The sequence below is a fragment of the Pseudochaenichthys georgianus genome, chromosome 24 (assembly GCF_902827115.2).
Source record: "Pseudochaenichthys georgianus chromosome 24, fPseGeo1.2, whole genome shotgun sequence".
In the NCBI taxonomy this organism is placed as follows: domain Eukaryota; kingdom Metazoa; phylum Chordata; class Actinopteri; order Perciformes; family Channichthyidae; genus Pseudochaenichthys; species Pseudochaenichthys georgianus.
In genome coordinates, this window is record NC_047526.1 from 27,163,699 (window position 1) to 27,175,375 (window position 11,677).

General features: G+C 38.0%; 1 long non-coding RNA gene across 1 annotated transcript; it reads right to left on the bottom strand.

The window, feature by feature from the left end:
* Positions 1-7,910: 7,910 nt before the first annotated feature.
* Positions 7,911-9,197, bottom strand: LOC139433101 (uncharacterized). Its single transcript, XR_011642665.1, has 3 exons — positions 8,923-9,197; positions 8,501-8,665; positions 7,911-8,127 (listed from the first exon to the last, which is right to left on the bottom strand). It is a non-coding gene; the product is annotated as an uncharacterized lncRNA (long non-coding RNA).
* Between the last annotated feature and the right edge of the window lie 2,480 nt (positions 9,198-11,677).

Genomic DNA, 11,677 nt, shown 5'->3' on the forward strand with positions numbered 1-11,677 from the left:
TTACTATTTTTTATTTTAAATCAAATGTAATCAAAGGAATGCAGGCAGGTGGACCCAAATGCAAAAAAGCGACAAGATTGTAAAAGAAACTGATAAAATAAATAGCAACCTTATGACACAAGGAGCCAACATGACAATTGTTAATACCAGGAAACGCAGAGTGAATGGAAATTCACCCGTGTATTATACAGAGAACCTATTACAAAAACAAGACACAGCTGGAGTAGGCAGGCTCTCGCTTAAGTAGAGACACACAAGGATTGGTTCATAAAGGACACTAAACAGAACAGGTGAGCAAAGGCTGGACATGTCTATGGAAACATAGACAGTTTTAGTAACACATAGAGTTAGTAAAACAAGCAATAAACATGCTGAAGGTCAAAGTTTAAGACGTTTTTTTTCCACTGCTCTAATGCATCTCATATACTCTCTACTGAATATACAGAATGGCCCAAAAGGAGACCTTCCCATGTATTTTTTTTAAAGATACAAACATTTGTGACATGCACTGGTCTTAAAGGGAGAATGTCAAGTGGATGTCCAATCAGTGTTGATGGTCAATGTAGTCGATAATTGACGTAATAATTCCTCAGTGCGTCTTGTATTGACAAAGAAAACTGAGTTAGCATCCAGAGCCTTGATTTGACGTGACAGTGAGTTTGATACGAAGAAGAAGTACAGGCTTTCAAGATTACATTTTAGTATCTAAGCCCCCGGCCACACGAGGATGAAAACGGTCGTTTGCGTTACTGTTTAGTGTCATATAGACCGTTCGGCCACACGAGGACGACCGAATACGGCACTAAACGACTGCGGAAATGATAACGGGTCCCAAGGTGGATAGAACGGCATACGCAACGCTCTGGGGGGTCAAACGGCTCCGTGTGTACGCCCTATACGATCATTTTCTGATAATGATGAGGCAATAGCCCCGCCTCTCCCCACCTCTGCTGCTCACCCCCGCGTCAAAGTAAACTGCACACTGAATTCAGATTATTTATCTTTCTCTCGATATGGACCTAAACGCGAGTGAAGTCTAATCTGACAGGACGGAGACACCTCTCAAACTACCTAAACTAGTTATAAATATGTTTATTTTTACTGTCGGCCGGGTCACTCAGTCATTACTGGACCAGCTGCTGCATGAGACAGACACTGGCGCTGTCCAAAAAGAGGGAGGAAAAAGAGAGGCCCCGTGTATTTTATTATTATATTATATAGAGTCGTTATTCATTTGTTTTAAAGCTCAATAAATAACAAAGAAGACCTTTGACCGGCACTTTTATAATTTTGTCCGGAAGATTTAAACTTTAATACACGTTGACTGGCGAAAAACTCTGCCCGGTTCCCTCGGCCCCCACCGCGGAGAATAAACAGAAGGGCAACCATGACAACCATGCTTCTTCGCTGCTTTTGTGGAGGAAGTTACAGCGCCACGTACAGGCTCCTGCATATGTACTGCAGCTTCTCCAGCGGTTGGAGCTAAACGGAGCGGTCTCGTGTGGACAGACACTATCCGGTGAATATTGCGTGTGGACGGAAGCTTGTTTGTGATTGCGTTTGCGTTAATCCTATGCGTTTTGCCGTTTTCGTCTTCGTGTGGCCGGGGCCTAAAAGAAATGTAACCTGATTACTTTCCGTAGTAAAGCAAGCAGGTTATATATTCAGGAAGTAGCCTACAGTATACACCAACAATGAAACACATTAAAAATAAAAGCTAATAGCAAGTGAGAACCATAAAACAAATTCAGGCAGTAGTAGATTCACAATTAAAGTATTAATCTACAGAAAATCCGATCCTTTTACAAGGACCACGATATGCGCTTTTCATCACATTGTAAGCCTGAGAGTCATTTTAATGTAACTGTAAGGGAATAAAGTTACCTGCTTTTGTATCCTGATTACCTTGTCATATTACATGTAATCGGTTACCCCCCGTTATTCAGCAACTGCAAATCATTCACATATCTTAAAAGACTAAACATGTTTACACACGAGGGAACAGCCAATTCAACTGTTGAATAAGCGCGTGCTACTATACTTTTTTCTCCTTGTTCAAAATATTTTATTCATGGCGTTATATAAACTATGTCTGTAAATGTGCTGCCAAGTAAATCATCCTCTGTCTCAACAGACCCAGCCTGGTGGATACATAATCTGTGTAAAAATAAAGGTACACGTCTTCATGTGAATCCTTTGCTCATTAGAGTATCTGGTGTTAGATCATTAGTGTGTTGTGAGGTGTAATACATGACTAATGGGCAGGTCTGTCAGGTTGATTTGATAGAGCTGCACTCAGAGGGACCATCAAAAGAAAGCCATCAGACATCAAAAACACGCACGTCCTGCACTAACACAATCTCAGAGTAAAGCAGACTTCAGAAGCCGTACAATAATTCAATATCTCCATTATTGAGAAAAAGTTCAAGTGGTTCCTCATCTTTTACATCATTAAATGTCTTTTTTTTTTTCATCTCTCCAACATATTTAATGTTCTTCCTATTCATTTAGAGGCTTTTTCTTCCTTGAACATGAGAGTGGATTTAGTTCAAACAGGGAAAAAGCAACGTCTTTTAAGCAACAAAGCAAAGCTTCAGGAAGGCTCTTATATTTCCACCTTGAATTTTGTTTTTCTTTTATACATCTTTGCTACTTGTCTAGCTTTTATGGTATACCTATAGCTTACTGTACTGTATTCATACTTGGACCACACTTGCATGCATACATACATACATTGAACACATTCATAACAATTCAAATTGTGTATATGGACTACTAGATTAAGGTAAGGAAACAGACCAAATATTCATCATAACACTTTACATTGTGCATTGATGTAGTAAGAGAAAAAGCATATATTCAAGGCCAAGTACATCAACAGATAAAAGCCACCGAGTGTTGGTGCAGATCTTAAAGCTTCACAGTGTATTTCTTGGATGCTTATAGTCCAGTATTTTACTCCTTATACTCCTAGCCGAAGGTGTGTGTGAATGATTGAAATAGGTATCACATCACAGCCTTCATGGCACAATTTCAATCGTACCCTTTTATCTAGAAAGAACCGCTGAGAGCCTTGGAAATGCCTTCTGACTTCAGCATGGATTACCATCAAATCTGCAGCGCTGCTCCCGTGTCACTTGTGATTAGGTGTCCTCCAAGTAGATCAGCAGGAACATTTGCCAGTTCCCTCAGTACCCCCGCACACCCCGGCAAAGTCGCGAAGCTCCTCGACGGTTAGATAATCAGCCCAGATATGACCTGAAGTGATTGTTGTGAAATCCATACGCAACAGGCAACAGGACATTCTGTACAGTGAAATTTAGAGGTATTAATTATGAAATTAACACTACTGATAACCCTCTTTTGATTTCACTCGAAATCACAAACATCTATTCAGCAATAATTAAATATTAAAGACATATTCAGACAGTCAGGGTCTCAAGTTTGTTTTTAAATATTAATTTACAATTGTCAGAAATGTGGCGAAAAGACTGCGATTCAAATGCAACGACTTGGTACAAAAGTAAAACAAAAATCTTAACTTGTTTTTTAAGAAATGAAGTACTTCAAAAAATCAATCTTCAAGAGGATAAAACTAAGAAAAGGCAACAAATACAAGACTAAATTAATGTTGCTCTAGGTATAAATTAAAGTTCTTGGCTTGGAAAACACTGGCTCTATTGACAAGGCAAGACGGATTAGCACTGGACAAAAGGAGAAAAGGATATGTATATGGGATATAATGGAAATCAAGGGTGCGGCTGACAATCTCACTGGCGGGAAAACACACAATGGCAGGAAGTACAAAATAAAACCGGACGTGAAATGACAGTGCATGACGAGACAAGGTCATAAGTGTCTGTAACTTTACACGTGAACAACGAGAGATGACTAAACAAGTAGGCACATCTAAACATAGACTCTAAACTAAACATGAAACATATAATATGCACCTAGTAACTAAAAAATTCAACAGAACATGAGGATGAGGCAAAATTAACAAACTTGGCATGGTGGCCTTTACATTTCACTAAAAGAGACATGTACCAAATATGAAAAGACTCAACAACAACTAAGACATGGGGCAAAATAACCATGAAGAGACACAAATCAATTAGACAGAGACTCAAAACACCACAAAGAAATGTAAGACAACGACTTCAAAGAGATTCAAAACAGATACAAAGAGACACAAAATGATGATTAAGCAACACAAAACACCGGTAAAAACTATAGTCAGTGTGTCTTGCTCTTATACAGTAGGTGAGGCCAGCGCCATATACTGTAGATAGAAGAGTTACGACAACGGAAGGCCAAAAACGGTTATCGTCACGTGGTTCATGTAGACGAGGATCGTTCCCCGGAAGTTCATGGCGGGCAATGTGAATACAATGATAACAGGAGATAGAACTACGATTTTTGGTAATCATTAGTGAATAAAGGTTTGGATTTGCAATATTTATACAACAAATCGATATGTGTATGTATTTACATCAATATGTTTTAAAAAATAAAATCGAATTTGCTGATATTAAGTGATAATATTAGGATTAGTGTGAACAACTAGTTTACATGTTAGGCTAACAGTGCCTTGGTTAAAGAGCCTGTTGCTGTTTATTTATAGCTTTGAATTCATTCAAACCAATATTATATTCTTAAACTGGTATGGTAGTCAGGAGCATCACTTTCTAATGTTTATTGATACATTTAGAGGGAGGGGATCTAAAGTAATGCTTTAAAATGCAGATTGGATTCATTTCTACCATTTTCTTAAATTCATGGTAGTTTCAGTAATCCCATGGTAATTGAGGACACAAGTTATCTAAATGACTAATGTCATCTTTATGGCTTTCAGAAAGGACAGGAGACCGACAGGTGACTATCAAAGGACTAGCAGCAGCAGCATGATGATGATGATGATGTTAAATGTGTTGTTTTAGGAACATCCATTGCAAATACATGGAATTCAATAAACATTGAATAGCATATCATGCAGTTTGTCGGTGCCTTTTCCTCCGTGTTGTCCTGGTTTGCTGTGCTGCCTCCCGACCAACAGCAACAAAATATGTGATGTAATTATATACAAACACTGCATTTGCACTTTTTCACAAAACGAAAACCACACCATTGGGAAAGCTTCATGTTTTGTTTAATACAAAAAAACAGGGAAAGGCTTGAAAAACACAGAGTTGAGACTCAGGGTGCAGGGTGAGGGTCTCAGTGCAGGTATTCAGGCTCCATTGAATCCCCCTCTGGTTCTTGTGCTGAGAGAGGGAGTAACAGACAGGAGAAAGGGTTATACACACCTATATAGCACACCTATTGCCTTGGGGAGATAACGTGTTTACTTATATAAAACAGTAGTATTAAACGTACCTTGTGTTTTCACTCTCACTTAAGTCCCTCTCCCTTTGCCATCAATCCAGAATGAGCTGGGCTGCAACATTATACAGACAGGTAATAATCAACAGAATCACAAGGACACAATATGGCTCTGCTAAAAACACTCACTCTTACACGCACCAAAGATATATTTATCTAATATTTAACTCCCTCCACCCCCGCATACAATCCCGTTTAGAAGCCCCTCTTCTCTAATTCAACATGTTGGACGAAATGACATTAAGAGAACGGAATTTACAATTGAAAGGCTGTTCAACGTGTGTTGCTAACTTGCTTCGGTATGCTAGCTTAATCTGTTATCTGTAAACGTTCCCTAAATCTACTAATTTAGGGATAATCCACTGACATCCTTTAATACACATGTTCATTTGAATCAGATGTACTGATAATATCCGCAATATAAATCTTTAAACTTCTTCTTACCTTTAAAAGTCCGTCACGAACGGTGTATTATGCTGCAACTCCACAGCTCTGCTAGCCTTGGCGCTAACTTCCGGGGAACGATTGAGAGGCTCCACGATCCGCCATTGCTGTAAAAAAGTGGTCCATTGGAGTGAACGGAGATGTCGTAACTCTTCTATTAAATGGCTCTGGGTGAGGCTATTGTCTCACATATTGTGACAATCAGTATATAATCAGGAATTATGATGTCCATCATAATATGATTCATGCAAACTTCATCACATGCAGTATGAATACACTTTTAGGGTCTTTACATTATTTAAATTTGAAAATAAAGAACGGACTTAGAATCCCCAGGTGTGTTTTCTTTTCTGTCTCAAGAATATTTTACTTTTCAAGCCTGCTCTTCTGAAATCTCTCAAAGGGACGAGCTGCTTAATAATTCCTCTAAAGCGCGGTGTGTTTGAAGGCCTCTTCAGAGAGCCCAGGTTCCTGCTACCAGCACACTAAGTACCGCCAGAGAGCGATTGTGTAACGAAAGACAGCCCTCAGCGTCTGATGCATAATCAGAACAAATGTGCTGGTGTGTTGCTGATACAGGAATAATGCTCAGAGAGGAGACGAGTGGACAGGAGGGACAGCGGGTCGCAGGTCAGGCACGTCTGCGTCATATTTTATAACACGCAGCATATTATGTGTGTGTTTTGATAACATTGTGCAAAGCAAACAGTAAAGTTATGTGAGAAAAAAAGGCCTCAACTTGCAGTTTATGTAAAAAAAACCTGAATTTTATTAATTCTCTTGCTTTAAACTGATTGAAATGCCATTCCTGAAATGATTCTCATTCACAAATTCGATTTTTGTATCCAACATTGAATATACTATTCTTTCAGGTTTGTTATTAAATAAAGACCATGAGTCTTGACCATGCCACTGAAATCTAACCTGTTTTTTTAGGAGTCAGGCAGATTCACAGTACACTAATGGCGCATTTCCACTGCAACGGGGTAGCCCCGTTTAAGCGTCCCTAAGCGTCCTCGCTCAGGCCTCGGGCTGCCTCGCTGGCCGTCCGAGGCCGTGGCGCATTTCCATTACACTTTAGGACCTGGGGTAGCAACGCAGTGTAGGCGGGGCGATCAGCTTTTTGGGCGGAGCGACGCTGGGTAAAACTGCAGTGGCGTCATCTTCAATGCGACACAACTCACAAAACACACACAACAATGGAGGATGTGGAAGCGATCGTTTACTTGTTTCTTGGTGTGTGGCTTGTTATCACAGCAAGAAGGAAAGTGATCACAGCAAGCATTGTATTGTATTCATTGTATTGAACATAAATAAATCCTTTTTTTTTTTCATATACATGTGTTTGTCAAATGTTTTAAACAAATATTATCTGAATTGAATATTTGAAATTCAAGCACCAGTAAGTACTGCCCCATAATAACATTTGAGGAAATATCAGATCATGGAAAGAAAATCTTTCTAATCAATTAAGCAAATATCAAAGCTGACTATAAACATAAATACTAAAGTGTAAAACACAGCAAAACTATATTCATAAATGCAAGTGTAAAATAGTGTGGACAATTGTAAACATGGATGGAGACTAAAGTATCCACAACATAAAATAATATATTAAATATAACCTCAATCTTTCTTCTAGACATGTTAAAAGCTTGCTTGAATGGGTTATAGGTTTATTTTGGTCTTTAAAATATATAAGGAATGTGTTTGAGTGTAGTAGAACGAGGGTATTACAATTGAGCAATTTCTACATGTATTATGTATTTATCATGTATTCTTAATACCATTACAAAATAAACATGTAATAATGTTTTAGAGGAGGACCTCAAGCTAGCAAACTCAATTTCTTGCTTTAAATCTCTTAAAAGTAAGGGGCTTTTTCCTAACTGATGGTGTTTGTTATTGCTTTATAAATTCATGTATGTTTATGATTTTTTTATGTTGGGTGCCATTCATTATCAACAAGAGATAAGATAAGTCAAAGAAGTACTTTATTGATGGCAGTATAAAAATACAAATGTTGTATCAAAGGCATGCCATTAAACAATACAAATAAAAAATGTAAAACTTAATTGCAGCCAGCATAAATATACATGGAATTGTAAATATAAAATGAACATTTTAAAGAAAATAAATAAACAAGGAAGTACAAATGTTGCATTTAAAAATTAACTAGATAAAAAATATATAATATGTACAATAACTATTAAGGTTTTTTGAAGTATCATGGAGGAGACGCTGCCCAGTCATGGTGCCGTTCCTGCTGGGCCCGATCCTCTCCTCCTCGTTTCCTCTTGCCTGGGTGACAATAAGATAATAATTAGCAATAAGGAAAACACACAGTACAGGTACAGGTCACACAAGGATATAAGAATAACATGTATAAACAGAACAACAGTAAGGTGAACTAAAGAAAGTTCTGGCCCTAGATGTTTACAATGATTGTGAAAGTGAATTACATTATGTCCAGCCTGTTGATAATGAATATAAATATATGTATATGATAGGATGTCACACACAACTGTACTAGCTGCTTACTAGCTAAGACTTTACTTGTAACAGCGCATTTCCACACAGTGATATAGCTTATTTTAATTACTGACGATGGATGATCCACGGTTTAAAAAAACAAAAAAACAATTCCAGTCGTTTTGCCTTTTCTATTTCTTACCTAGAACCACACGCTGCGGTGTCGTGATGGCACTCGGTGTTGGTGGTTGAGTCGGTGTCGATTCTTCGGCTGGGGTCCGTTCTGGATTCACTGACGATGTGGACGGAACACTGCCATCACCCGTTGTTCGGGAATGTTCCTCCTCACGAGTCCCAATGTAATCATCTAGAACAGCAAAATGACTTGTTAATTCCACAAACTACTGCAGCACAATACTAAATAGCAACAACAACTATAGAAAAGAAAAACTGAACGTAAACAATGGCACATATGGTGTTAGCAAACAATAGCTCTAGCTAAGGCTATCTGCCTAGGCTATCTGCCTTAGCTAGCTATGTAGCTCTTTGGGGCTCCATAAAAGCACGGGTTGTCGAACATTAATGTAAGGATAAAATAGACTTCTTTGTTAGAAGTGGGCGTACCTTCAGGGACTCCAGTAAAGCCGTTCCGTTTTCCCTACATCGCAGGAAAGTCCTCGAAAATCCGCGCTCGGACATCTGTGCAGAGACATCCTGGAACACTTTCACATTTCGCGTTGTTCCGTCGAGCTCCCGCTGGATTTTATCATCCCCAATGAGATGTAGGAACGTCGTCACCTCCTCGGTCGACCACGGTGTGCTTTTCTTCGACGTTGCCATTTTTGTAGCTCCTCCGTTTACAAAATGCTGCAAGCTTGCTTCTTGATATATATGTGACGCGAGGGATGATCTCGCGCGCGATCTTGTGACGATTCTCTCTGACCAATCAGCAGTCGAGTGTTGACGTCACAGCCCTGGCCTGGTCTGATAGAACCACGATTTTATGGGGCCGGAAAAAGAGAGAAAAAGTACCCGCTAGCCGGTACTAGGCTATATGGAAATGCCACCAAAAACTGGCCTGGCCGCTTGAGGACGGTCCAGGACGCTTAAACGGGGCTACCCGCTGCAGTGGAAATGCGCCATAAGACAGACCTGTGTGACTGTGGCCAAATATGGACTCAAACGTCTGATCTTACTCCTGTTGCTGCAGACCCTGCTACGTCATGGAACAATGGTGATTAATATCTTAATTATTTGAGTTTCAAACTTCTTAAAAAATGTGAGTTTTCTATAAATGGTTTGGCTACATATTTGCAATCCTAATTTGATTCCTGCATTCCTTAGTCTCACCTTTCAGTTGAACGTAAGACGATCCAAAATTAAACATAGAGTATGCTTTAAACAAAAGCTCTGCCTGGAAGTCTTGCTTTGTGTCTGCAGAGTTCATGGTAGCTGTTGTTTATTTTATTCTCGTATTAAAAACGTATGCAATATATTTCAATGCAGTAAATCAAAATATAAACAGTGCCGGAAATGGTGAGTGGCTTTTTCCAACAGGAGAGGCCATACTGCAGTCACCGGAGGAATGTAAACACACAATTCCAGATTTGACTTTGTACACATTCTCATTTCATTTCATTTCAATCTTTATTTCGAACAGATTAAAAAAATAACAAATACAAAATAACAAATGTGAAAAAACAGAATACCGTATTGTTAAAATACAGTATTTATCCACATTCATGATACAATATATATATATTAATAATAATAATATCTTCATATTAATAATAATAATTTAAAAAATCATATGTGTCCGAAAGGGAGTAGGAGGAAGCAAATGCTTATTAATTCTAATGAACTATTTAACAGTGGGGTACTAAGGTGGAAAGGTTACTAAATACACAATTGTATTGTCATTTTTTCTCAAAACATCCTTCCTAAAATCAACATATTCTGTAGATCAAAACATGATTCAACCATTTCTTCAACAATATGTTACATATGTGTCTTTCAAATGTGAGAACAGCTTACATCACAACATATTTTATTCATTTAACCCTCTCAAACAGGGGTGTCAAACTCAAGGCCCGGGGGCCAAATCCGGCCTGTGACTCTTGTGGGCCTGTGGCCCACAAGAGTTTGCAAAGAATATAATATGTTTATTATACGGTTACATGCCGATTTACAGAAGCACATTGCCCATAAACTACATGTCCCATAATGCATCTCAAATGTTACTTTTTTTTCTCAGAATTTGCCTTTTTTTCTTCAAAATATGCCTTTTTTTCTTAGAATTTGACTTTTTCTCAGATTTCAATTTTCTTCTTCAAAAATATGTTTGTTTTTCAAAACGTTTCACTATTTTTCTTCTGGATTTGGCTTTTCTTTTTGAATCATTTTGTGACATTCTCACCGAAGAGACTTGCACTGATTTGCCGTAGAGTTCTGCTTTCAGACGTAGTTAATTATGAAGTTATTGCCCTATCCGATAATAATCCAATGCAGAGGCAATAATGTAATATAATACATAATTTTATATACATTAAACATGTATATAGTCTTAAAGTTACAACCGGCCCTTTGAGTGCCACCATAATTCCAATGTGGCCCGCGATGAAATTGAGTTTGACACCCATGCTCTAAAAGATGACAAGATTTGCATGATTTTCCATTATCTGACATTTATCCTGGGCCTCTGCACCAGCATTAATGTGCATTAAAAAGTTACAAAGTTACACAACAACCATAGAATCAACATGCCCTGAAAAAACTGAAACATTGACCTTAATTAAATGTCTTATGTCAACATAGTTTATATAACTGTATAAGGTTAGTTGAAAGCAATAATATGAAATAATATTAGGTTCAACTTAATACAGTTATGTGAGATTTGTTAACATATTACATTTAATTAAAGTCAAAGTTTCAGGTTCTTCAGTGTGATAAATTCAGTGATGTTTTAATGTGTTTTATTGCTGCCGTAAAATTATCGAGATGTTTAAGAGCAGCACAAATCAAAACACAACGCGTTTTTTATGTTTTCTATGGACTTTTTGCCAAGTGTTGATTGTCTGCAATTATAAAAATTACCTATAACGTTTTTTTTTTTTAATTGCTACCTCCAGCCACTTCATTTCTTCAACCAGCAGCAGGCATGTGCAATCACTGAGTGTAAAAGGCTCCAATCATGTCCTGCAGTACACAAATTATCCACTATCAATCTTTAAACTGTCAAAATAAAATGTCACAAGGTAATAATCAACCATACACCTGCATTTCATTTTTTTATTTTTGAAATGGAATCATCGTAATAAAATGGCCCTCTGAGTGTTGATGTATAGTTGAATTGAAATGAAGTCTTCCAGTGGGATTTGAA